This window comes from Eptesicus fuscus, chromosome 11, assembly GCF_027574615.1.
Source record: "Eptesicus fuscus isolate TK198812 chromosome 11, DD_ASM_mEF_20220401, whole genome shotgun sequence".
NCBI lineage: Eukaryota > Metazoa > Chordata > Mammalia > Chiroptera > Vespertilionidae > Eptesicus > Eptesicus fuscus.
Window position 1 is genome coordinate 29,214,484 of NC_072483.1, and position 25,919 is coordinate 29,240,402.

Here is a 25,919-nt window from a genome sequence, read left to right on the forward strand (position 1 = left end):
AAGCCCAAAGTGAAGATCATGTGTTTTCTTTAAAATATATATATATATTTAAAATTTCAGAAAGGGAGAGGGAGAGAGAGATAGAAACATCAATGATAAGAATCACTGATCAGCCGAAACCGGTTTGGCTCAGTGGGTAAAGCGTCGGTCTGTGGACTGGAAGGTCCCAGGTTCGATTCCGGTTAAGGGCATGTACATTGGTTGCGGGCACATACCCCGGTGGGGGGTGTGCAGAAAGCAGCTGGTCGATGTTTCTCTCTCATCGATGTTTCTAGCTCTCTATCCTTCTCCCTTCCTCTCTGAGAAAAATCAATAAAATATATTAAAAAAAAAAAAAAAAAAAAAAAGAATCACTGCCGCCCACAGGCCCCCTACTGGGGATTGAGCCCGAAACCCAGGCATGTGTGCCCCTGATCAGAATCAAACCTGGACTCTTCAGTCCACAGGCTGATGCTCTCTCCATTAAGCCAAACTGACCAGGGCCATGTGTTTTCTTCAAGTTCTGCGTGGTTGTAATGGTCCCCAAATCTATACTAATAAAAGGGTAATATGCTAATTAGAGTGGTTGTCTTCCGGACATCTTTCCAGACAAAGCCACAGTGGCTACAAAGGCCAAGGCTCAGGCAGCCATAACCAGCTGCAGTGGCAGCAGCATTGGGGTTATGGGGGTGGTGCCTCCAGAGGGAGGCCAGACGGGGGGGCCAAGGCACAGGCAGTTTGGGGTGATCAGGCTGATAGGGGAGGGCAAGGTAGGCGCAATCAGGCTGGCAGGAGATCAAGGTAGGGGTGAGCAGGCAGGCAGGCAGTGGGGTTAGGGACAATCAGGCAGGCAGGCAGGTGAGTGGTTAGGAGCCAGCAGTTCCGGATTGTGAGAGGGATGTCCGACTGCTGGAAGTTGGACATCCCCTGAGGAGTCCCAGATTGAAGAGGGTGCAGATTGGGCTGAGGGGCACACCCCCCTACCCCCCCTCCCACCAGTGCACGAATTTCGTGCACCGGGCCTCTAGTGGAATAATATTTTCAAAGTTCTGAGAGAAAGTTTAAAGACTCATACTTAGTAAAGATTTCATTCACATATAAAGATAAGAACCTCTTTAAACTAGAATAGATTCAGTAAAAAGAGAAAAAGAAGTTTTGGTGAGGGAATCAATCATGAAATTCAGCCATTTAGAACACACACACACACACACACACACACACACACACACACACACACACACACACACACACGGTGTGGTGATTGGTGGTGAGCTCTGAATCCATTAAATAATTAAAACTAAACAACTATAAAATTTATAGTTATAGAACAGGTGGTAAATATAAATCTTGATAATGTAAAAATAATTATACAACATAACTGTAGTGAATGCATGAGTGCTAATTTCTTTATTATAAATAATTGGAAGAAAATACTGTTTAAAATAAAAATATGGAATATAGAAAAGGAACTTTTTTAAAACATTAGATCATCTCAATATTCAAAGTTCAGCAATTCTGACAACTTTTATTTGGTTAAATTCAGAAAAATTGAATGCAAGCAATATCACTATTGGTATGAGTGCACACACTTTTTTATTTTTTTTTTTTTTTACTTTTTTTACCAAAATGGATCTTCTACAAACTTCTCCATAGTATTTGTCAGTTAATAAAAGCAGGAACAACTTGCCATACTCATACACACATAGACATGCATATATTAGTACACATATACCCACACAAATATATATTTATACGTATCTTATTATTTTTCCTATTACTACTTTAAAGCAAAAAAAAAAAAAAAATGGAATGAGTAGGTTAAACTGTTTGAGAAAAAGAACCAAGTACTTCAGCTAAATAATAAAAAATACTTTTAGATTAGGCAGAATAAAATTTTTTTAAGTTTTATTAAAATCTTATTAAGTACCATCAAATGACCTGACTTTTGAATGCAGCTTTGCATCTTTGGCTGGTTTTATTAGTTTGTTTTTGGTTATTGCAAACTAACTTCAGTGAACACTTAGGCAAGCCCTATAGGAATATACTTATATTCCAAGTAAATGGGGTCAGTGAAGTGACAATGTAAGGAGAATGGAAAATTAAACGAAGCCTCAGTAATAATGTGAGCAGGAGCTATAAAACTATATACCAAAGAAAGTAGTTACAAGAGAAAACAGGTGAGAATATGTCCTATTTACTTAGCTTCAAAGTTGTTCAAGTAGGTCAAAGATACAATAGTTTTTTCTACCCTGCATATCAATGGACTCCAAGATAGTTGGTACAAAATAACCCTTTCAGGTAAAGAGAATATTTCAAAACTTTTAGTTATAAATCCAGGTGATTTGCTAAACTAAAAGGTATTGTTTCAGTGTTTTAAATAAAAGGAAAATAATGCAGGTGTCCCAATAAATTGCAGATCTTTCCTGTAATGAACAGTAGTTTCCTGTCAAAAGCATACTGCTTAGCAAATAAACATAAAATTTAAAAAAAATCCCTTATGTAGAACTTTAAGACAAATGTAAGAAAGAGACCTATGTTAGAAATATACTCACCAGTCCATTTCACTTTTTATTTTTAAATGGACATGGAGACACTAAGTACAGCAAAAGCAAGGCATTTAATGTCGGTCTTGCAAGATCAGGTGTCTGGTGGGAAGGCACACCCAAAGCAGTTACAACCAGCATTTTATTCCCTAGTGCACAGGTCCCTCCCCTGGTTCCTCTTTGGCTGAGTACTATGGGTTATACAATCTTCCCAGATGTCACCTAAGTTTCATTATTTCCTTACTAGAGGACCAGTGCATGATTGAATCATGCACGTGTAGGGTCCCCTACATGTTTTCGCTTTCGATCGCGGGGGAGCTGGGTGCCTGTCCGCAGGTGCTGGAGCAGACAGGCACCCAGCTCCCCCGCTTTTGATGGTCCGCGGCAGGACGTGAGCTCGCTGCCCCAGAGGCCCCTTCTGTTCCGCAGCACAGCCATGGCACAGACGCTGGCCCAATCGGCTACCCCGGCCACCCCGAGTCCCGCCCCCTGCACCTCCCGCTGGCCCAATCGTGGGCGTAGCGGAATGATGGTAATTTACATATTACCATTTTATTAGGTAGGATAGGGCAGTGATGGCGAACCTATGACACGCGTGTCAGCACTGACACACGTAGCCATTTCTGATGACACGCGGCCGCATGCCGAGGATGAAACATTTGCTGCTCCTGAGGATGAAACATTTGCGACTAGAGTCTTGGAGTTAAACTCTAACTCCAAGACTCTAGTCGCAAATGTTTCATCCTCCCTGATTAGACACTCTGTGCGGAGGTCTGTAGGCCAAAACAACAGAAGTCCGGCACAGAGCGTCTAGTTCTGGACTTCCGGTTAAGCCGGGATCTTTGCCCTCACTTCCGCCGGTAGAGCAGGGAGCAGCGGAACGCAGCGGGGGACGCATCTCTGGGGGCCCTGCCATTACCAGTAACCAAATAACACTTAACCACAGCAACCATTATCTACTGTTCTGGGGTGTCATGGATTTCTAATACATCATTACGGAAATAGGTGAGGGGGAGGCTGGGAGAGGTGAGGGTTTGTGGCGTGCTATGGGTGCCGTTTCCCGCCATTAGAAATAGTGGCAGCCATTTTAATTCACATAAGTAACACCATCTTGCTCCATAGTGCAGACTCCATTTCACCACTATTACTGTTGTGCATCCTTATTAACCCCTATTTCTGCTTATTAAACCTGTCCTTTCCTAAAAGACAGTTATATGCACCATTTTGTGGTTAGTTAGGCTAGTTAACCCCTAATTGCCTGCAGGCCTAACAAGCTATCTATAATTCTATCTTCTGTCACTGCCCCCCTGATGGAGAACCCAAAAAATAAAAAACTAAGGTTAAGTAAAGAAAGTGGTAGTAGCAGTGGCCGACCCTTTCAAGAGACATGGACCGAGATGTATGGCTTTATAGAAAAAAATGGCAGATTATTTTGCGTTCTATGTACTGAAATGGTAGTAAGCAGAACATGGAATATAAATAGACATTTTGAAACTAATCATTCCCAGCTCTTGGAAAAAAGTGAGGATGAAAGGAAGGAATACATTTCCAGGCAGCTACACCTTTATAAGAGCCAATCTAATTCCATCCTTAAATTTATGAAAGGCTCTACAAATTTAACATCTGCAAGTTTGAGCATTGCTCACTCTATAGCTCAGCATGGGAAAGCGCTCAGTGAGGGAGAATTTATTAAAGAAACTCTCCTAAGATGTCCACCAGTTCTATTTCACGATATGCAGAATAAAGATGCAATTATTAAGAGAATATCTGAGTTACCACTCAGTAGAAATATCATAAAAGACCGAATAATGAGACTGAACACAAATGTACAACATCAATTAAAGAGAGACATAAGGAAGTGTAAATATTTTTTGATCTCTCTTGATGAAACTACTGATGTCACATCACATGCTCAGTTGGCCATTATTGGTCGATATTCTGATGGTCTCATAATGAGAGAAGAGTTGATAAAGTTAGTATCAGTGTCAACAAGTAAATCAGGAAGCGAAATATGTAAGGTTGTTATACAAACATTTCGTGACCTAAGCATTGATATCTCTAAAGTTGTGTCAGTGAGGACAGATGGGGCACCAAATATGGTGGGGAAAAAAGTAGGATTTGTCAAATTGTTTACAGAAGCTATTGGACATCCGATTGTGCCTTTTCATTGTATTATCCATCAGGAGGCTTTATGTGCCAAGGAAGGATTCACCGACTTAAAACGACTTAATGTCAGTTGTTACAAAAATAGTTAATTTAATAGCTGCTCGCCCCCTTCACTAGTGAGAATTTTTGGCACTTTTACTGGAGGTTGATTCCACCTACAGTGGACTGCTGATGTACAATAATGTAAGATGGCTGAGCCAAGGCAAAGTTCTTGAGCGCTTTATGGAGTGCTTTGAAGAAATTAAGGTATTTCTTGACGATAAGGATCTGGGAAACTTTCCTCGGCTTAATGATGATAAGTGGGCCAGCACCCTGATGTTTTTTACAGATCTCTCTGTTCATATTAATGAACTGAACTTAAAGTTACAAGGTTTTGGCAAAAGTATTGATGTTATGTTTGGATACATAAAAGCTTTTGAAAGTAAAGTTAAAATTTTCAAGCGAGATGTAGAAACTAAAACTTTTAAGTATTTTCCTCGAGTAACAAAGTATTTTGAGAAGGCCAGTGCAGCTGTACAGAATGAAATGGAACTCTTGCATATGAAGTACCAGCATGTTTTAGACTCGTTACTTGACCAGTTTAGTGATAGATTTAGTCAATTTAGAAGTCTAGAACAGACCATGAAAATAATTAAGTATCCTGATGTAGTAGTCTACAGTAGTTTGGAATTAAATGGTTTCCAATGGATGCAAATTGATGATTTGGAGATGCAACTTGCAGAATTTCAAGACAGTATCTGGGCTCAAGTATTTGTCGACTTGAGGTCTAAGCTTGAGAATCTGGAAAAGTGCCGCTTGGAGAATCAAGAGGAGTGCCACTACGAACAGGAAATTTGGAGTGCCTGGAACTGACTACCAGACACTTTTAGCACCCTGAAAAATATAGCAATGGCTTTACTCATAATTTTTCCCTCTACATACTTTTGTGAGGCCTTATTCTCAGCGTTAAATAATATCAAAACCAACAAAAGAAACAGATTGACTGATGAAGTTAGTAGCGCTTGCTTGGGCCTGAAGTATACAAAATACCAACCTTCAATTGAAGATTTAGCCAATGAAATTCAGCAACAAAAAAGTCACTAATAGGCAGGTTAGTTAAAGAATTCCCCCTCCCCCTCACTTATCTTAGTTCACAGCACCCCACACAAGCTAAATAATATCAAGACCAACAAAAGAAACCGACTGATGGATGAACAAAGAAATCACTAAGCAGGTAAGTTAAATATTTAGTTTTTGGTTTATTAAATACAATTATATATAACAATTATACATTTATGTTATTTAAACTATAAATATCGCAAAATAATGTTTTTTCCTCAAAGTGACACACTACCCGAGAATTATGCTCAGTTTTTTCGCTAAGTTTGACACACCAAGCTCAATAGGTTGACCATCACTGTTATAGGGTATTCTTTCTTTCCCCTTCCCAGTTTAAGTCCATTTGTCAGATTGTCCCTCCCCAATATCCTGTTTGCCCTGGGGACTTTCCAGGTGCATGAACTTTGTCAAGTCCACAAGCCACTATGCAAGCAATCTACCAGTAATTTTCCATTAAGGGTTAAATGCCTTGTTTTGAAAATCGACCACCACTGACTTTATTTCTAACAACCTATAAAAATTCTCACATATTTACATGTAACACTTATAAAGAGGACTATTTAATCTATTAACAGACATTTCTATAAAGAGTATGAATGGGTTTTATGTCCATTAGTTAAAAATATAAAAATATACAACTTTCCAGTTTGCCAAAAACAATTTACACGAAGAGAAGATTAAATTTACTAAAAGACTATTTACAAAACTCTTGTAAAATCAGTGAATACAAATTAAAATTAAAAACATACAAATGAACATTATTTTCATCAATAGCTTGAGTGGAAGTGAGGGGGGCAAAAACCTGAAATTCTAGCAGAGGGCAGTATTACTTTGTGACAAGAACTCTTGGTCAATTAAAATAAAAGTGTTTAACACTACTCTCTGATGATGACTACAGGAATATTGAAAATAATGCCACTATAAGCCTCCATTTAACTTACATAAAAACAAATTCTACTATTTACCTAGTGTCTAATTCTGAATAGTAGACATTTTGTTCATTCAAAGAGTAAGAATGGACAAAAGGCTAGAACTTTGCCTCTCTTCAGTTAGAAAAATATTCTTGATGAGATAAGCAAAATAATGTAAAACAAAAGGTATTTTAGGAGAAATCTGTGGATGCTTTCCATGTTTAGTTATTAGTTTTTTGGATAACATAGAGGTAAGAATATATTTAACCCTTTGCACTCGCTTGCTTTTTTCTCGATTCCTTTATTCTACTCGGGATTTAATTTTTTAAATACCCCAGATTTTACAAAGCGCGACAGTAGAATAAAAAACTGGAGTTTCTTTTCATACAAACTTATTTATTTGGATTTTTTTATATTTCAAATTATTGATACATTCAAAGAGTATAAAAAGAGCTGCTACCGATGCTAACCATGTCGAGTCACACTCGACATCCGAGTGCAAAAGGTTAACTTGTTTTCATCCAGCTAGAATTAAGGAACATTTGTATGTAGCAAGGTAAATATTAGAGTTAAAAGTCATAACGTACTGTATTGTACTTTCTTGCAAGAGCAATTACTCCAGGGCATATGTTCACTTGAGAATAATTGAATAAAATCCTTACCACTATTTAAACCATTTTTTTCTTTTGACATGCTTACACAGTTATGTAAATACTAGCTTTCCCGTTGCAGGAAAATTCCTGCAATGGGATTTCCTGCTGCACTCTACCCCACCTCCGTTCCTCCCTTGCAGCCCGCCTCGCCTTCTCCTCAGGCCCGCCTGCGTTTTCCTTCACCCCCGGCCCTGCCTCCGCCCCGCCCGTGTCGCCAGCCTCGCCTTCTCCTCCAGCCCCCTGCTTTTCCGTTCGCCCCCGGCCCCGCCTCCGCTCCACCTTTATCACCCGCCTCACCTTCTCCAGCCCGCCTGTGTTTCCCTTAGGCCCGGCCCCGCCTCCACTCCGCCCTTGCCGCCGGCCCTGCCTTCTCCTCCAGCCCTCCGCGTTTCCCTTCGCCCACGGCCCCGCCTCCGTTCCTCCCTTGCCGCCCGCCTCGCCTTCTCCTCCAGCCCTCCCGCGTTTCCCTTCGCCCACGGCCCCGCCTCCGTTCCTCCCTTGCCGCCCGCCTGGCCTTCTCCTCCAGCCCTCCGCGTTTCCCTTCACCCCCGGCCCCGCCTCCGCCCCGCCCTTGTCACCGGCCCCGCCTTCTCCTCCAGCCCGCGTTTCCCTTCGCCTCCGGCCCCGCCTCCGCTCCGCCCTTGCCGCCGGCCCCGCCTTCTCCTCCAGCCCGCCTTCGTTTCCCTCCCTGACTTCGCTCCTCCCTTCTCCTCCCCCCGCCCCCCTGGCTTGCTTGCTTCTTTGAGCTTTACTCCCCTTTGCAGCTCTTGGCTTCTGTCTTGATATGCAAATTAGCCGCCATCTTTGTTGGGGCAATTTGCATACTCGTCCTGATTGGTTGGTGGGCGTGGCTTGGCTGGTGGGCGTGGCTTAGGTGTAGCGAAGGTGCGGTCAATTTGCATATTTGTCTATTATTAGATTAGATGATACGATACAACCCCGGTGAATTAATTAGCAAATATTAATTAAACTAATTTTGGAAGGAAAAAATTGAAAATAGCATTGCCTTAGAAACCATTTGAGAATTTATAGAAATTATCCATGTGAATGCAAAATCTCGGAATTTTCCCCCAAACTTTAATAGTATATTGTTTCTAACGAGACTCTTTAGCTTGTGCAGGAAACATGAGGCCAGATTCCTGCAATTTGAATACTAGGGCCAAATAAATTATGTTTTCCAATTGTGCTTACTAATGTATATACCACCATCACCACCCCTGGCCCCCATCAACATGCTTAGGTAACTGCCAAGGCAGACATTTGAGTTTAAACATTCATACTGTAGTAAGATCTTAAAATAGTTGGATATGTTTTAGGGGGATGATAAATTTTTATTTATTAATGCTTTAAAAAGATATCTTAGAATTTTTCTTATATAACATCATACAATACAGAGGAAAACTTTATCCTTTCAGACTTCAAACCAGGAAAATACTACAAAAACTTAAAGTATTCTTTGTATTTCAAGATAACTGTTCATCATGATCACTTTAAGCCTTAAACAAAATATCCAAAGTGTCTTCATAAAAGTTATAGACTCACTTTTTATCAAGATCACCAAACATAATAACTCCCTCATTTTCACATATGTTTATAAAGTCTACAATAGTGTAAGTATACACATCACTCATTCACTTATGCAGAACTTCCAGTTCTACAAGCTCCATTCATGGTAAGTACCTCAGATAGGTATATAATTTTTTATCTTTTCTATCCTTTTTTTGTACCTATACTATATTTAAGATATGCTTAGATGCAGCAAATATTTTCTACTATTGCTTTACAACTGCCTACAATACTTGGTACAGTAACATGCCGTGTAGGGTTATAGCCTAGGAACAGCAGGCTATATACCATATAGCCAAGGTGTGTAACAGGCTATACCACCCAGGTTTGTGTAAGTGCACTTTATGATGTTAGAACAATGATTAAAACACTTAATGATGCATTTCTCAGAAACGTATCCCCCTCATTAAGTGTGCATGACTATATTTGTTGAAATAGAAAATATACATTGCTTTCTATCCCAGGTTCCTGATGCAGAGCTCCTGAAATGCTTGTAATTTCTTGGGTGATAGGAGTGTTTTTCGTTCCATTTGAGATGACTCTTAGTGGGCTTGTGGATAGGTCTGGGTGAGGACTGGTCATAAGAAAACAAGTCATGATTAGAAACTTGGAATTTTCAGCCCTGTTCCCATTCTCTTGAGAAAGTGAAATTAACTAATCATGCCTGTGTGAAATCTCCATAAAAATCCTGAAAGGTTTGAAGAACTTCTGGGTTGGTGACCAGGTGGAGATATTGGGGAGTGGCATGCTCTGAGAGGGTATGGAATCTCCATGCCCCTCCACCATACCCTGCTATGCACCTCCTCCATCTGGCTGTTCCTGAGTTATAGTCTTTTATAATAAACTAGAGGCCCAATGCATAAAATTCATGCAAGGGCCTTGGCCCCCACCCGCCACCATGGCAGCTGGAAGGAAGGACACCTGGAAGGACGTCAGATCTAATTAGCATATTACGCTTTTATTATTATAGATTGTAATCTAGTAAGTAAAATGCTTCTCTGAATTTTTTGAGCCAGTCTAGCAAATTAATCGAACACAAGGAGTGGGTAGTTTAAATGTGTTGGTCAGAAACACAAATGACAAATTTGACTTGCGACTGGTGTCTGAAGAGGCTGGGAGAGGCGGACAGTCTTGTGGAACTGAGCCAATTATTTGTTGAATCTATGCTATCTCCAGGTAAACAATTTCAGAATTAAGTTGGATTTAGGACACTCAACCAGTGTCCTAGAATTGCTGGGTAGGTGAGGAATACCCACACAAAACTGGAACTCCATGCAGAAGTATTTAGTATTAAACAAACTTACCAACTTACTAAATAAAAAAATAAATATGCAATATTTGCAACATGTAACCTATAAAGCTAGAAAAGGAATAAAGTAAACAAAAGAGTGCATAACAAAGAATAAAGACCAAGGCACAAAACTGATGAAGTAATTTTTAAAAATGTTTTTACTGATTTCAGAGAGGAAGGGACTCAACTGGGTATGTGCCCTGACCTGGAATCAAAACGTGACCTCCTCATTCAATCACTGAGCTACACCAGCTGGGGTGATGAAGTAATTTTTAATAAAATAAATAATAAATGGTATGAAAAGTAGAGGCATAAAACCTGAACAAATGAGTCATCATGAAAGAACTAGAAAGGGTGTTCAAAACTATGCACAACAATAGCAACAGCCCCAGGCGGTTTGGGAATTTAAGCTTTAACCAAACATTCAAAACAAGGTTCAGAAGAATTTACACAGTTCCAGTCTCAAGATAAATATGCAGGCCATTTTACTTTGTTTTATGCACCTGATAAAACCTGCATTAATAAAACTGGACAAAGGGTAAAAACAAATTTATAGATGAAGCTCTACTACATTAATGTAGCAAACTGAAAAGTTCCACTTTTTAACATTCCTCTGCCTTATTACCTATCGCTGATAAGTAGCAGAATTATTAAGTCATATTCTGGTGTTAATACAAAATAAGTTAGGAAAAAATAACAAAATAAATCTCTTTAAAAATGCAGATCTTGTGCTTGTTTCGTTTTAGTTAAAAGAATAGTCACGGGGTTGGTAAGGCTGTGGTTAACACACAATAATGGCAAAACCACTTATTACTAGAAGCCTCAATTTTGTATGGCCTCCAACCTACAATTCCACTTCCAGAAATTTACTCCATAATCTCAGATGTACACAAATATCAAGCTAAGAAGTAGCCACGAACATGGGCACAGCCCAGGGGCACAGGCTCTTGCACACACAAAACAAAACTGAGACCTAATCACAGGAATTCAGACTGTTTCCCTTAGCCCAGTGCCATACCATCATATCAATAGAGCTCCTCTTTATAACTAAAAGAACAACTCTCAGACCTTATTTTTAAAAAATCTGTAGAGAAATTCCAAACACCTTATGACAGTCTAACTTTAAGCTGAGTGAATATAAAAATCTTACAATAAGACCTATTTACTTCAGTTTCCTATACCAGAGTTTATCATGTATGGCTTTCAATAAAAAAATTACAAGGCAGACTAAAAGTAAATATAAACATACTTTGATGAGATTGAAGAGACACAATGAGACTTAGGTATGGCAACAATTTTAAAATTAAGACTGGGAATTTAATATGCTAAGAGCTCTAATGAAAAAAGCAAATAACCTGCAATTATAGACAGGCAATGTAAGCAGAGATGGAAACTCTTGAGAACAAATCAAAAGGAAATACCAGAAATTGAAAACAATAAAAGAGAAATAAAGAATGCATTTGATATGCATAACAACGTATAAACGATCAAATAAAGACTACTATAAGAGACTAGAGGCCTAGTGTACAAAATCGCATGAGACCATGACCCAGTGTGCTGCAGGACCCATCAATGCACCTCCTGGTGATCAGTCATTACGACCACTGGGTTTTTATTATATAGACTAGAGGCCCTGTGCACAAAATTCGTGCATGGGGGTGGGGTTGTTCCGCAGCCCAGCCTGCACCCTCTCCAATATGGGACCCCTTGAGGGATGTCCAACAACCCGATCCCAGTGGGATTGGGCCTAAACGGGAGGTCGGATCAGACATCCCTCTCACAATCCAGGACTGCTGGCTCCCAACTGCTCTCCTCCGCAGGCCTGGGTCCCCCCCAACTGTCCTCCGCTGTAGGCCTGGTCCCCTCCCAACTGTCCTCCCCTGCTGACCTGGTCTCCCCCAACTGCTCTCCTCTGCCGGCCCAGTCACCCCTAACTGCCCTCCCTGCTTGCCTGACCGCCCACAACTGCCCCCCCCCCTGCAGGCCTGGTACCCCACAACTGCCCTCCCCTGCAGGCCTGGTCCCCCACAACTGCACAACTGCCCTCCCCTGCAGGCCTGGTGACCCCTAACTGCCCACAACTGCCCTCCCCTGCAGTCCAGATTGTGGCGGCCATCTTGTGTCCACATGGGGGCAGCCATCTTATGTTTTGGAGTGATGGTCAATTTGCATATTACTCTTTTATTAGATAGGATAGGAGCAAGGAACTGGCAATATTCTATTATATGATATCTGTATTACCTGTTAAGTGGTACAGTGTTATTTGAAAACAGACTAGGATTGCTTATAAATGTACACTGCAAACCCTATAGTAACCACTAAATGAAGTTTTTTGTTTTTGTTTTTAAAGAGGTAGATCTGTGGACTGAGGGAGGAAAACAAATGGATATAACATAACTGACTAAAATCAGAGAAGGCAGAAAATGAAAGACAAGGAGGGAAAAAAGAACAAAGGCAATACAGAGAAAACAGCAATAAATGTGGCAGATATTAATTCAACTATGTCAGTATCACTTTTAAATGTTAATGGGCTAAAAACACCAATTAATAAGTAGAGACTGTCACAGTAGATAAACAAATAAGACCCAAGTATATACTGTCTACAAGATACTTTAAATGTAATAACACAGATTAAAGTACAGGGATGGGGGGGGGGGGGATTTATACACTAATCAAAAGAAAGTTGAAGTAGCAATATATAATTTTAGATAGACCAAATATCAGAGTGAGAAGTATTAAGATTAAGTAAGGCATTACAGAATGATAAAGGAGTGAATTCTCTAATAAGACAACAATTCTTAATGTCTGAGTGCCTAACAACTGCCTAACATCAAAAGATCAGAGTACACGAAACAAAAATTGATACGACTGCAAGAAGAAATTGATGAATCCACTTTATACTTGGAAGACATCAATATCCCTTCAACAGTAATTGACAGAAAATCACTAAGGATATACTTGAATTGGACAGGATTACTAGTCAAAAGGACCTAATTGACATTTATAGAATACTGCATCCAAGAACAGAATGCATATTCTCCTCAAACTGACATAGCACATTCACCTAGATAGATCATAGTCTGGGGCAAAAAAAAAAACCCAAACACCTTATATTTGGGAAAAAAAAAAAAAGAAATTATATAAAGTATACTTTAACACTATAATAAAATTAAGATAGAAATAAACAGAAAAGTAGCTGGTAAATCCCCCAATACAGAGCTTAAACAACAGACTTCTACAAAACACATGGATCAAATAAGAGAAATTAAGAAAAAGAATTGTAAATAAAATTAAAATTAAAATAGAACTTACCAAATGTATGACATGTAGCAAAAGCAGTCCATAGAGGAAAATTATAGCACTGAATGCATATATTAGGACAGAAAAAAAGACTTAAAATCAATCATCTAAGTTTCCACCTTAGGTAATTAGAAAAAGAAAAGCAAATTAAAGCCAAAGTAAGAATAATAAAAAGAGAACAGGCCAATGAAACTGAAAACAAGAACTCAATCAGAAAAAGAAATCATGAAAAACTCATTCAGCCTAAAATGAAAACTGATAAAGCTAAATACATAAATGAATAAAACTGACAAACCTCTAGCCAGGTTAAAACAAAACAATAAAAAAGAGACCCAAAGGATTAATATCAGAAATTAAAGCAGGACCATCACTACTGATCTCATAGACATTAAAAGAAAAGCTATCATCCTTTCAACTTTAACTTTGCCAACACTTATCAACTTTTTGGTCAAAACTTCATACTGATCTCTATTCCCATATCTATCAAGAAAGCAGTAAACGACTAAAATTATGTTGTTTTTATTGGAGGTAGGAAAGAGATTGGGAGACTTATGTGAGATTAAGGGGAAAAAGAATTTAGGAAAAACTAGTAACCCCAACACATGCTTGTTTGAATATGGGCATTTAGGGCATGATTTGGGAATGAAAAGGAGGAGTAAAACTAAAAAAAAAGAATTGGGGAACAACTGTCGATTTCAGGTTTTATCTACCTTCTAGTTTATAATCTCAACTCATATTATTTTCCCATTTAAGCATTTAGTAAAATGTGAAAAGCTATTCAGTCCCATCAGCAAATCCTATCCAAAAAGAATCCTAATATATAAAAAGCCAAGGGCCATCATGACCTAAACGACCAGATGGGTGACCAAACAGCAGGCTGTGTGGGGCGACCAGGCCAGCAGGGGGGTTAGTGAGGGACGACCAAACTACTGAACAGCAGGCTGTGTGGGGCGACCAGGCTGGCAGAGGGGTTAGTGAGGGACAACCAAACGACTGAACAGCAGGCTGTGTTGGGGAAACTAGGCCAGCAGGGGGGGCAGTTGGGGGCGACCAGGCCGGCAGGGGGGCAGTTGAGGGCAACCAGGCCGGCAGGGGGGCAATTGGGGGCGACCAGGCCAACAGTGGGGGGCAGCTGGGGACGAACAGGCCGGCATTAAGGGACAGTTGGGGGCGACTAGGCCAGAAGGCCGGAAGGCCGGGGGCAGTAAGGAGCGACCAGGCCAGTGTGGGGGGAGCAGTTAGGAGCGACCAGGCTGGCAGAGGGGGGCAGTTAGGGACGATCAGGCCAGCAGGCAGAGGTAGTTAGGGGTGATCAGGCTGGCAGGGAGGGGCAGTTAGGGTCGATCAGGCAGGCAGGTGAGCAATTAGGAGCCAGCGGTCCCAGATTGTAAGAAGGATGTCTTCCGACTGTCGGTTTAGGCCCGAAACCTGGGATCAGGCTTAAATCGGCAGTCAGACATCCCCCGAGGGGCCCAGGATTGGAGAGGGTGCAGGCTGGGCTGAGGGGGAACCCCCCCTGCCCTGGTGCACAAATTTTGTGCACCGGGCCTCTAGTAAACATATAACAGCATGGTCACTTAACAAACAGTGTTTAAATTTGGATAGAATTAATTAACAAAGCCATTTCCAAAAGACCTGCAGCACTAAAATAGTTAAAATAAAATTAAACTAAAGCCTCTATTCCACTCCATCAGAAGACAAGAGGTTCTACTGAGAGCAATACAGAAGAACTTTACACTAGGGATATCAGGCTCAGTAGAAGGAAAGGGCATTACAGATGGAAAAAAACTGAATACTGATATTCATGAGCTCTCTGCTTTCACTTGCTTTTCCAAGCATTGGCAATCAAGCTTACATCTTGGAGCAGGATTGGTTGGTTCAATAGCACCAGCAGTTTCCATCAACTGGTTTTTAGTAACAATCACATCCTAGAACCAATGATTTAGAGGCATGAGACTGAAAAATCCTTTGCATTGAACTCTTGTTAGCCCAACAGAAAAGGGTTCCAAATATCTAAGACATGCACCTTAGGGTTTTTTCCTCCAATATGTGCCCCAGCCAAATATTTCCTTAGTGAGAACCATCAATAGTTAGCAAGTCCCAGCCAAGTTCATAAAGACCCAAGATAGCTTTCTACTGCCCCTTACATAAATTTGAACACACAATTAAGGATCATAAGAGAGTTAAGGAAAACGTCTAAAATGAAAGAAACCAAAACATACAAAAAGAATACCTTAGATAAAGCAAAGAGAAATAAATTTCAAAAGAAAACTTTAATTAAGTCCATAAAAAGAAAAGAAAAACACAAAACAAAACAAAGAAAAACCAACCACTAGGATTCTGTGGAAAAAAACAAAACACACAGATCAAAAAAGCTATTGTAAATAAAAGAGTATGAAAACTGAAATGAAAATCTTTAAACATTTTTAAAAAATCAAGTAAATTTCCCAGAAAGTATAAAGCATAAAATTGCAAAAACATAAAAAATGGGAGAAATAAAACAGGTCCAGGAGGACAATGTCTAACTGCACATTCATTTCACATGACTAAGACATTTCAGAATACTGGGCACAATGAAGAGAAAATTCTATAAGCTTTAAACAAAAAGGCTACAGAAGCTTTCATGGGAGAGAAAAGTGAAATGCAGTGTTGAAAATTAGAATAGTTTCAGATTTTATATAAGACACTAAGAATTCCTTCACAATTCTGAAGAAATACATTCCCAACTTAGGATTCTATACCCAAACTATTATCATATAAAGTAGCAGATATTTGGAGAAACCAAGATGGTGGAATAGGTAAGCACCTAAACTGCTGCCTCGCACAACAATTTCAAAACTACAACTAAAAGACAGAACGGACATCATCCAGAACCACAGGAAAGCTGGCTGAGTGGAAATTCTACAACTAGAAGGAAAGAGAAAAGCTCACGGAGAATCAGAGGAGCTGCAAAGGGCTGAGGTACGGAGACACGTGCGCAGAGAGGAAGGGCGGCTGAGTGCCTGGCTGGCTTTCTCTGGCGGGAGGGAGAAGGAAGCTCCCGACTGCACTGAACCCAAGTTCCGACTGCACTGAACCCCAGTTCCGGGCGAGGCCCTGGGGACCCAGGCTTATACAGGGTAAGTCTGGACTGTCAGGTAGACAGAAAGGCACACAGAGACTCATGGGAGCCGCGAAAGGCAGAGATCTGGAGGCGCGGGCGCAAGTGCGCGCAGAGAGGACTGACTACTGAGTGTGCCAATGGCTTTCTCTAGCTGGAGGGACCCAGAAGGTCCCGACTGCGCTGAACTCCAGTTCTGGGCGAGTATCTGGGAATCCAGATTCATTGGGGGAGAAACTGGACTGTCTGGCAGTGGGTGAAACTCAAGGGCGGCTTTCTCTCAGAGGTGCTTGCAGTGATTACCAAGGGACACTGAGACACAGGGGCCTCATAGGGCAGGGCTGATGGGAAGCCAAGATGGGAAGCTCAGCCCTGAGACTCCACCCCATCCAAGCTGAGCACAGAGGCATTTGCAATTTTGCAAGTCTTGTCTCATAAGGCTGTCTTCAGCACAGAAGTTCTCCTGTCATAGACACAGCTGATCCTCACAGCCAACTGGCCTGGAGGTCAATTCCTCCCAGTGATACCAATAACAATCAAGACTTAACTACAACAAGGCTGGACTAGACAATTCAAGGTTATTTCCACTACAACCTTCTATGATTTTTGTGATATTAACATTCTGAATTCACATAGTACCAGCTGTATTGTATATAAGCAGATTTTATTTAAAGGAATGGCCATTATTATTAAAACAACTCATAAAATCACAGTTTGTATGTCAAGGACATTCTATGTGATTTTCCTAATGGCTGGAGTTAATGCCCCTAAACCAGCAGTCGGACATCCCCCGAGGGACATCCCCCATCGAGGGGTCCCAGATTGGAGAGGGTACAGGCAAGGCTGAGGGACACTCCCTCCCACCCCCGTGCACGAATTTCGTGCACTGGGCCTCTAGTGGTTATATATTAATAACATGAGAGAAAAATAACATAATCCTATATAATAAAAGGCTAATATGTAAATTGACCAAATGGTGGAACAACCAGTCACTATGATGCACACTGACCACCAAGGGGCAGATGCTCAATGCAGGAGCTGCCCCATGATGGTCAGTGCGCTCCCACAGGGGGAGTGCCACTCAGCCAGAAGCCCTGAGCTGGGCTCACGGCTGGAGAGTGCAGAAGCGGGGGCAGGAGCCTCTCCTGCCTCTGCAGCAACGCGGGGAGCGGGCCTAAGCCAGCAGTCGGACATCCCCTGAGGGCTCCTGGACTGCGAAAGTGCACAGGCCGGGCTGAGGGACCCCTGTGAGTGCACGAATTAGAATATATCCTATCTAATAAAAGAGTAATATGCAAATTGACTGTCACCCCAACAAACAAGATGGCCACCCCCTTGTGGTCAAAGATGGCCACCCCCATGTGGACACAAGATGGCTACCACAAGATGGCTGGCAGGAGAGGGCAGTTGTGGGCGATCAGTCCAGCAGGGGAGGGCAGTTGGGAGGGACCAGGCCTCCAAGGGAGGGCAGTTGGGTGTGATCAGGCCTGCAGGGGAGGGCAGTTAGGGGGGATCCAGGCCTGCAGAAGAGGGCAGTTGGGGGGGCCCAGGCCTGCAGTGGAGGGCAGTTGGGGGTGACGGACAAGGCCAGCAGGAGAGAGCAGTTGGGGGGTGACCAGGCTTGCAGGGGAGGATAGTTAAGGGCGACCAGGCCTGCAGGGGAGGGCAGTTGGGGGTGACCAGGCCTGCAGAGGAGGGCAGTTAGGCGTTAACGGGCCAGCAGGGGAGGGCAGTTGGGACAACCAGGCCTGCAGGGGAGGGCAGTTAGGGGCGACCAGGCCTGCAGGGGAGGGCAGTTAGGGGCAATCAGGCTGGCAGGGGAGAAGTTAGGCATCAATCAGGCTGGCAGGGGAATGGTTAGGGGGTGATCAGGCTGGCAGGCAGAAGAGGTTCGGGGCAATCAGGCAGGCAGGCAGGTGAGTGGTTAGGAGCTAGCAGTCCTGGATTGTGAGAGGGATGTCCGAATGCCCGATCCCGGTGGGCATTCAGACATCCCTCAAAGGGTCCCTGATTGGAGAGGGTGCAGGCTGGGCTGAGGGACACACATTCCCCCCCCCTTCCCGTGCACAAATTTTGTGCACTGGGCCTCTAGTGTGTGTGTGTGTGTGTGTGTGTGTGTGTATGTCTATGTATTCATATATATATGACCCTAATATGCAAATAGACTGAAAGACAGAACCAAACTGGTCACTATGATGTGCGCTGACCACCACGGGGCATGCGCAGAACATGGTGGGTGTTATCAGCAGGTGGCAGAGTGTGGAATATGGCATGCATTGGCTGCGCGAGATGGTGGAAGTGAGTGGGGGCACCAGACCAAGGTGGGGCACCGATCGCTGTCATCAGGGTGAGCATCTGGTCGTTACTGAAAATTCTTTGTTCCTGCGCACTTTGGTCCCACCAGGCACTCACACCCGCTGCTGGCGCTGGAGCCACCTCTCGCACCCGTGGCCGGCGCTGGCCCCGATTGCCCCTCAGGGCTTCTTCACATCCCCCTGCCCGAGGGGCAATCGGAGCCAGCAGCTGCCTCTTTCACCCACAGCTGGCTCCAGAGCCACTGCTAGCACCCACTGCCAGCACATGGCGCCAGTCCCGATCACTCAGCGCTGTCAGCGGGTGAGAGCAGCAGCTGTTGGCCCCAATCGCCCCTGAGGGCTTCTCCACCTCTCCCTGCTCCTGAGGGGTGATTGAGGCAGCAGCCGCCACTCACACCTGCTGACAGCACTGTCCTGTTTGTACCTGCTGCTGGCGCCAGCCCCAATCGTTCCGTGCACCATCAGCGGGTGCGAGCAGAGCTGGCGCCATCGGCACATGGGAGCAGCAGCAGCGGGAGCAGGGCTGCAGGCATAGAGGGGACCAGGGGCCCCGGTGGGAGGGGCTGGGCGTGGGCGCAGAGGATGGGCCAAGACCCTCCCGTGTGTCCACTGCAGCCTCAAGGCCCACAGTTGCTTTCAAGGTACACGAATTCGTGCACTGGGCCCCTAGTACATAATATGTAACTCATTTACATATAGGTAAATACAGGCAAAACTGATCTACATTATTTTATGAATGCTGGCATAGCTAGTTAAAAAAATAGTTGAAATAAAAGTAGGACATAATTACCATAAAATCCAAATAGTGTTAACTCTGAGAGTGGTGAGGAGGGAGGAATGATCAGGAATAGATGGGGGTAGGAACATGTCTCCGGGGCCAACAATGTTCTAGTTCTTGACTTTGGTAATGATTACAGATTGTTCACTGCATTCATTAGACTGCATATCTATAATTTGTTCATTTTTTGTATACTTTACCACACAAAAAGACTTTAAAATTGTTACCTAAGGCACTTTATTTGCTTTGCTATGTATTTTTCTGTTATAAAGTGATAAACATTTGGTTTTACTATATACAAAACTTTAAGGTACAAGATTCTAGTTTTTATTTCATTTGACAAGATTATAGCACACACAGAAAGTAGTAAGCACTAGGATATGATGCATAAATAGGGTCCACTGCTAAAACAAAATGAAGAAAAATAGTAGTACCTTTAATTGATAGTTTACCCCAAAGGACCCATTACAGATTAGGTAATACCAACACAAATAAATATGAGAAATTTTTGATTCTTGGTCTTAAGAGAACCCATAGATGGGTGATAATCTTTCACAGTACCTTTACAAAAAAACGCCAACTGAAAGACTGAAATGATTTAAATTGTATAAAGAGAGTATGAAAAAGAAACAGTGCTATTTTATTTTAAAAAGCTTTACTAATGTCAATTCATGAATCCTTTCTTAAATATGTTGGAATTAATTCTGATCTTATGAGGGAAACATTTTCAGCAAAAATAGGTAGCATTTAATTGAGAAACCAAAGGCTCTAAATCCGAGGCTAGTAACAAAAAAAACACCACCACAAAAACCCTAAGATACCCATTTAAAAATCTCTCTATACCATAGAAAGTGAACATTGAGATATGTCCCTTCTCCATCAACAGCAACACCCGATGTCAAGGACTACACAATCCACCCTCCCTTCCTGAGAACGGGCACAGGCGTTGTTGAATTTCTCGCAAGAGACGGCGAGAAATTCCACAGGCTCATCCTCCAAGTCACTCCAGAATTCCGGGGAGGGGAGCGAAGTCATGTAAGCATCGCTTCTAGTCCTAGAAGTTGTAATTCACACAGGGAGCTTCCGTCCCTGGACAGGTTCCCTGCTCCGAGCTGAAGCAGCAGTCACCAGTCATCTGCAGAGGCTCAGAGTCCGTTGCCCTCTTTGCACCAGGATCTCACACCACCGAGTGCCGTCGCCACGCCGCCACAGACCTAGCCTCCCCAGGACTCCCTGCGCCCACCCGGGATCCGTCGGCCGGGTGGCAGGGAGGCCAGGAGACAAGGAGCCCGCCTGCTTTCTGGCCTGCCTGGCCTACGCAAGCCAGCCCCCCTCCCGCATTCCCAGTCTCCAACGCCTTTCGCCCTCCCCCCTTTGGATTGCCTTTCACCGCTGGCGCCCCCGGCAGGGGCCAGCCTTCCCCACGTTACCTCTCACAGGAAAGTCTGCCCTTGCTAGGGCAGAGCGCAGATCCAGCAACCGCGGGAATCGTTCCACAGGCTCGCCTCGCAGCTGAATCCGACCAGTTTCACCGGGTGCTGCTCAGGATACACCGCTACTCCCGGCAGGCCGCGCGCACGCGCCTCTCCCGCCCCGCCCACCTCCCGCCCCAACACGTGACCTCCTTTTGCCTCCGCCACGCCCACTTCCGTTCCTCCACTTTCTCTTAGGAGGGAGGAGGGGGCTGAGGGTGTTACAGAGTAGCGACTTCCTCCTACTTCTCGCCCCCGCCCCTCTACCCCCTGCTACAATGTCTTCCGGGTCGCGAGAGCCTCATAGCCTTCTGGGAAACCGTCTCATTTCCTCCCCTCCCCCTCCTCCTGCCTTCAACCAACCAGCCTCCCATCAGTGAGGGACATGCGCAGTGAGTGCCTCCCGTCTCTTCTACCCGATCCCCCCCCTCCCCCCCAAAGCAGAGAGACCCCAGCAGCAGCAGCAGCTGATGATGAAGAGAGAGGCAGTGGCAGAGGGGGGGCACCTTTTATTTCTATTTTTAAAGGGACAGGACACTAATTTTACCCCACTTCAACCTTGAATTGAGGGGGGGTGGGGGGAAGGCGGCTGAGTTCCTTCCCCCACCCTCCAGCCCTGAGACCTGAGAGGGGGATTGAGCCAGAGAGAGAAGGAGACGGAGTTTCTTCTTCTTCGAAAACCCCCATCTACGACTCCTACCCCTTCACCCCTCCAGTAGCCTCCCTCCCGAGCCCTCTCCACCCTCCTCTTTGGCCGTGAGAGAGGAGAGAAAGAGACCAAAAGCCTCTTAGCAACACAGACCCTTCTCTGCTGCTGTTGCTGCTGTTGCTGCTGCTGCTGCTACTGCTGCTGCTTGGCCCTGGCTGGAGACATCTCACTACACCCAGGAGCAGCCACTTCCCCAGCTCTCCTCCTCCTTCGCCGCCTCCTCCTCCTCCTCCACTCCCCCCTTTATTACCCTTTGTGTCATCCTCCACGGCTCCAGGGAAGGCACTCAAAAGTGGGGGGCAGGAAAGGTAAGTGTGTCCGTGGGGGCTTTATTGCCTTCCTCTGGCTCTGACTTTAACTCCGGGGCAACAGTAGCACCAAACCGTGTACGCAGTGTAGCTCCGGGGTGAGGAGGGGGTGGTGCTGGGGGGGGGGGGGCAGTGTAGGAGGGGTCGGAGTGGGGAGGGGTGTGTGAGGTGGGTGCCCATCCTGTCAGAGGAGGAAGGGCACTTTTGTTAATATTTGCTGTTGTCAAAAGTGGTTTCTCTCCTTCAGCCAACATCTGATTGTGCCTTGCTCCAGTGGGGGAGAATACAAAAACAACCCCCTCCTCCTTCCAAGGAGGCGCCAGGGAAAGAGACAGAAAGAGGCACACTTTCTAGATGTCACTTTACAAAATTCATTTGGAGAGCTGTTTCCCCAGGAAGAGCTCCGCTGCATTTGTTTCTGAGTGGGAAAATGTCGGGATCTGGATTGTATTGGAACTGCTTATCCATTTGTAGACTGGAGTGTTTTCCCCTTTTTGGTTCTGTATGTGATTTGGGTATTGACTTCACTGTTGGAGCAGACTTGTTTGGTTTTTGCTTTCTGGGTTAAATTTACCTTTTCTCGTTTTGTCCGACATGCAGAGAAAATTTCAAATTTTTAGTTGATAGAGGCCTTTGGTTAGGTTTTGACTTGTATTATTGCTTTTTTTTGGTTAAATGTTTGTTTCACTAATCAGCATATAAAGTTCAAAGCTTAAAATGCTTAAAGTTTAAATACCACTGGTCTTGTCTTTCCCCGCATAAGATGAGAATGTAAGCTCTTTCATAATTAATCTGGGTATTTTTCTAATCGTTGTAACTTGTATGAACAACTAATCCCCATTGAAAACTTTATGTTGTTCTGGCTTCATGGAAGGCCAAACCTCTCCATCAATAGTTTGCTGGATTGGTACCACTTTCAGTTTTAACTGAATTATTTATTTACTGTTGTAAATTGAGACGAGTTTCTCACCTCTTGGGGTACTGAACCAAATTGCTCACTACATCTGAAAGGAGGCAGATTTCTAAAATATGTATTCATGACTCAAAGAAATCATGAAGTTGTAGTGAGTATATTCATTGTAGTTAGAGATAAATCGAAAGATGAATGTAGATTTAGTCTTACAGAGTAAAAGATAGAAATCACTATTCTTATGTTTTTACATGGTATGTTCTTATGAATGGCTTTCAAATTCAGTGCTGCATTTTATTTCACAAATGCTAGAAAGTATGTTTATGATGTAGGCCTTTTATTAGGTCTTACATTGGAGAATGGTATTTTGTTTCATACATACATTTCTTTATGCTTTCCTTGAAGATGGATGCAACACATATTCTCTCTCTCTCTCTCTCTCTCTCTCTCTCTCTCACACCCTTTTTTGTTACTGTATTGGTATCTCTGATCCCATAATTTATGTCAGCAAAAAATATTTTTCTGTAAAGCAGCAATGTGATCAGACTGGCAATATGAAAATAGCAATTTGATCAATTAGAAGGGATTGAAGAAAAATCTAGAAGGATGTTTGACATAAATATTTTAAAGACATGATAATACTTTTAATTTTTTATTATCTTGATGTTAAAGCCAAAACATACGGCTGTTATGTTTTAGTGACAGAAAAGCATTGCATATGTAGAAATTGGTTCTGTAAAATTTTATCAACTGTGTGCAAAGCAGACATTTACACACAGGGAAAAAAAAGCTGTGCAGCAGTAAACAATATGGTCTTATTTCTCTCCTTTCTGTTATAAATTTGAACAGTTTCTTACCTTTCTCTGAGGTGTAAATCGTGCTCTTAAGCAGAAATCTGTGCCAAGTTCAAGTTTTTCTTCCAACATCAATACTATTCTAGATACACCTCGGTTTTCTTGTTCTCCCTTTAATACCTTAGTAGCTTTAACATAAGAGATAGAAAGTAGAACTTAGTGAATAAATCAATTTTAAGTAAATCGAATTATGTGGATAATTAGGGTGGTGTTGCCCAGCTGAGTGAAAAATGTACACAGTCTTCAGCATAATACCTTTACTTTGTTTCTGTTTTCCTTTGAAAAATTCCTTATTCTACCACCCCCAGGGTTCCCCTATGTGTTTTGAAGATTCCAGACTTCCGCTAGGTTGGATAATTATTTACAATTAGAAAACCTTTTATTTTTATTATGGCTTATTTTTTAAGTATTAAGATATAATTTAGGATTGTAATTTTCAGCAAGGTGATATTTTGGAGGTCACTTTATTCAGCTTTTCATTTTCCATATTGCTGAAGTTCAGGAGCTTGAGGGACTTGCTCAGGGTTCCAAGACCTTTAAGTGGGCGGAGCATGGACCAGAGAACCCAGGTCTCTTGACATTCACTCTGATGTGCTACTTCATTTTCTAGTAGTTCAGTTGGTTAGAGTGTCATCCCAATACAGCAAGATTGTGGGTTGGATCCCTGGTGAGGGCACAAACAATAGTCAACCAATGAGCGCATAAATAAGTGGAACAACAAAATCGATATGTGTTTTCTTTTATCTTTCTAAACTCCCTTCCTCTCAAATCAATAAATAAAAATTTAAATAAATAAATGAAACTATAATCACAATTCTGTGTATAGCACTTAAGGGTTTTATATGGAGGCATATTCTAAGAATATTAAGGTAAATAGCTTTAAAGTCATAATTTTTTTCATTTATAATTTGATTTTTTTAAATAGGTGGATTATTACTATTTTGGGAATTATTTTCAGCTTCCCCTAGTGCTTATTTTCCCCCCTGTATTTCCAGTTAATCAGTAAATATCATTCTTACTCTTAGATTAAGGAACCATATATATAAGAAGAATGCATATTGTATTATAAATATTTGTTTGTGAGTCTTGTTCTATGAATTATTTAGAACTACAGATTTTTGACTTGTTAGCATTTATATCCCTTATAGCACGGTGTCTGGTGCACAGTAGGCCCTACTGGTTGTTTGTTATAATTTATATTAGAGTCAGGCATATTTGAATCTCTTTATTCCATATGTGGGATGTCTTCCCCTTCTCCTTTATCCTTTCCTCCTTGCTACAATTTCTTCAGCACCATGATTTTTTTTTTTTTTTTTTTGGTAATCTTTACTGTGGCTCTCACTTTATCTAATGGCCAAGTTAAATCCTATTAACAATATAGTACTCATAATAAGTAAATACATATCCCCCTAATTCTTTTACAGGACACAATTTGACAAAAGTGATTTATTTTAAATAAGGGATGATAAAAAATTCCAATGAAAAACATACTAGCAAATGTTGAGAATACACTTAAATTTCATTTCACTTGAGTGACTGGTATAGTAGGTTGTCATAATGATTAGGTGGCTTTTACCAGCTCTTTAAAAACAACTGTTACTTAGGTGACATGTTTCCCTGACTTTGTTTTTTTGGTCCTTACCCAGACAATTATCAACTTTCCAGTTTTCTATGGATATGAAGATTTACTCCTAGTCATCAGTGGGACCCAATGAAGTCAGCCAGAAAACCTATATCCAACCTATGTACCTTTGCAAACTTGTCTGGATTTTGAATGTATGTGCAAAACAGATTGTACTTAGCTATTATTCATTAAACATCACTTGAGTGTCTACTGTCTGTCAGGCACTGTGCTAGGCATCTGAGAAATAAGGATGGTCCCTACAGCTAATGAAGAGATATCACAATTGTATTCTAGAAGTGTATTGGTCATATCTTTATTTTGATGTTTCTACCTAAGTAAATT

General features: G+C 42.4%; 1 protein-coding gene and 1 long non-coding RNA gene across 2 annotated transcripts in view; one reads left to right on the forward strand and one right to left on the reverse strand.

The window, feature by feature from the left end:
* Positions 1 to 21,280, reverse strand: part of ORC4 (origin recognition complex subunit 4) — a 76,130-nt gene extending 54,850 nt beyond the window's left edge. Inside the window, exon 1 of the mRNA XM_008138706.3 lies at positions 21,131 to 21,280. The gene's annotated coding sequence lies outside the window, so the exon portion shown is untranslated. The remainder of the gene's footprint in view (positions 1 to 21,130) is intronic.
* Positions 21,281 to 21,543: 263 nt separating this feature from the next.
* LOC129147055 (uncharacterized) lies at positions 21,544 to 25,785 on the forward strand. The gene is made up of 2 exons (XR_003616425.2): positions 21,544 to 22,189; positions 25,600 to 25,785. It is a non-coding gene; the product is annotated as an uncharacterized LOC129147055 (long non-coding RNA).
* Positions 25,786 to 25,919: the final 134 nt, after the last annotated feature.